At 57.3% G+C, this 2,500-nt stretch overlaps 1 non-coding gene across 1 annotated transcript in view; it reads left to right on the top strand.

Moving 5' to 3' along the window:
* The first annotated feature begins 2,312 nt into the window (after positions 1-2,312).
* LOC124749543 overlaps positions 2,313-2,500 on the top strand; it is a 1,908-nt gene continuing 1,720 nt past the window's right edge. The window contains exon 1 of the ribosomal RNA XR_007011893.1: positions 2,313-2,500. This exon is cut by the window's right edge and continues 1,720 nt beyond it. This is a non-coding gene — a ribosomal RNA (small subunit ribosomal RNA).

The raw sequence follows: 2,500 nt of genomic DNA, 5'->3' as shown, positions 1-2,500 counted from the left end.
CCACGTTGTGCCTTAACCTAACCCATGTTGTGCCTTAACCTAACCCATGTTGTGCCTTAACCTAACCCATGTTGTGCCTTAACCTAACCCATGTTGTGCCTTAACCTAACCCATGTTGTGCCTTAACCTAACCCACGTTGTGCCTTAACCTAACCCACGTTGTGCCTTAACCTAACCCACGTTGTGCCTTAACCTAACCCACGTTGTGCCTTAACCTAACCCACGTTGTGCCTTAACCTAACCCATGTTGTGCCTTAACCTAACCCATGTTGTGCCTTAACCTAACCCATGTTGTGCCTTAACCTAACCCACGTTGTGCCTTAACCTAACCCACGTTGTGCCTTAACCTAACCCACGTTGTGCCTTAACCTAACCCACGTTGTGCCTTAACCTAACCCACGTTGTGCCTTAACCTAACCCACGTTGTGCCTTAACCTAACCCACGTTGTCCCCTAAAGTAACCCACGTTGTCCCCTAACGTAACCCACGTTGTCCCCTAACGTAACCCATGTTGTCGCCTAAACCTGCTCTGTAATTGTTATACGACTCGTTCAATTAGTGTAGTGTTGCCCACCCGCAACCCTCGCAATATAGTTCGCTACTCGCACTGCCCGCTCCCCTGTGTATCGCTTCATGTTAAACACCTTGCAAGTCTTGCTGACTTTCCACATGCTCCTGCTGTACACTGTAATGTGGATGGCAGCAGGACGTACATGCCGCCCCTCCCCACGTCCCCACCTTGCCCCCCTGCCTTCGCAAGCTGGTTGGTGAGAAGTTTGCATGTTCAATGCCCTTCGCATGCGACGTACTCAGGCTACGTTGTGGTGCGGCCTGTGTCAACCGTCCGCTAATGTCGTACGCGTAAACCACAATCTGTACTGCACATTCGTCCTTATGTACCGAATGATACATCGTGGCACATGTGTGACCGTACAACGACTGCGCCCAAAAACGGCGGACCATACAGTGCAAATATTGTGCACGCAGCTACGTGTCGTCTCCCTATGAGAGCTGGATTGCAGTGTGGTACGCCATAGAGACGTGTGGGAGGAACGGACGCCGTGGATGGCGATCAGCATGAGCTGTCTGTTGATGTATTCGGACCTAGTCGTCTCTCCTCACACACCGTGATGGCATGGTGCACCGCGTTCCATATCTGCGACATGCTACAGAGGCCGGTTGACAGTCGTTCGAGCAATGGACATCGCATACGTACGGGGGCCACCTTCCACGTATTGTCTAGGCGTGCACATTTTGTTGCGTGTATGTGGGCAGACGTAGTGTGGCGTGACACCTGACACAGGCATGCAATAATCGTTGAAGTTGCAAATGGCGATGGACGCCTGCGTTTTCTGGTGAAGTTACGCAAATGAACAAATGGTAACCTGTTGTGGTGCGGTTGTTCTCGCTAGGGGTGAATCGGTGATGGCGACGATAGGTTGAGGTACGAACCGGTTGTTCCAGCGATACCCACCATGCCGACGAAACTGAACGGCATCTGGGTGTGAAGCGATACGCGGCGGTGGCTGGGTGGGACCGTCCCCGGCCGGTGAGGGGGCGCCTCCCGGCGTGCTGGCCGCGCGGTGCGTGGGCGCACGCGCTACAGCCGGCTGGTGGGGGGCGGCCAGTGGCAGGCGCGCCGGCCGACGGACGCGGCAGGCGTCGCAGCTGCGCGCCGGCGCACCCTGCGCGCGGCGCCGTGCGGCCAAAGTAGGTCCTCGCGGGCCCGGTGCGAAGCGCGGTGGACATCTTCAGTGTGCTGGTCCGATTGAGGACTGTGTGCGTTGAGGATGCGCCGCCGCCCGGCGCTCGGCGCCGCGACGCCGTCTGCTGCTCGGTCGCCCCAGCGGTTCTCGCTGGTGGTTTGTATCGCAGCTGTGCGGATGTGTTGGCGCGTGCGCTGTGCTGGGGAGAGTTCGCTTCGGCACCCAAGTGGGGCTTTTGTCCTTCTGTGGCGCTGGCGTTGGAGCTGCCGGTCACCGTAGGTGGCGCGTGTTGTCTCCCGCCGGCAATGCCACGACAGCACGCTCCCGGGCCTCTGTCGGCAGCGGCAAGCTCAGTTGGGAGCACGGGTGGTCGCACCGAAAGCGTCTACTCGCCTAACTCCGGGCGATTGCGCCTCTCTCGAACCCGACCAAGTACTTGGGACGGCGCTGCGCGCCGCCGGGACCTGAGAGGGTTTCGAGGTGTATTGTGCAGGGGAGCTCAGCCTCCTCCTGTTTGCAGAATGATTGAGCGGACGCTTGCGTGTTCGCGCGGGCCCCCGGGACACACTCCCGGGCGGCCGGCTGCTCAGCTCTAGTTGACGCAGCTCCCTGGTTGATCCTGCCAGTAGTCATATGCTTGTCTCAAAGATTAAGCCATGCATGTCTCAGTACAAGCCGCATTAAGGTGAAACCGCGAATGGCTCATTAAATCAGTTATGGTTCCTTAGATCGTACCCACGTTACTTGGATAACTGTGGTAATTCTAGAGCTAATACATGCAAACAGAGTCCCGA

This window comes from Schistocerca piceifrons, unplaced genomic scaffold, assembly GCF_021461385.2.
Source record: "Schistocerca piceifrons isolate TAMUIC-IGC-003096 unplaced genomic scaffold, iqSchPice1.1 HiC_scaffold_439, whole genome shotgun sequence".
In the NCBI taxonomy this organism is placed as follows: Eukaryota; Metazoa; Arthropoda; class Insecta; order Orthoptera; family Acrididae; genus Schistocerca; species Schistocerca piceifrons.
This window is presented reverse-complemented; position numbering and strand designations above follow the sequence as displayed.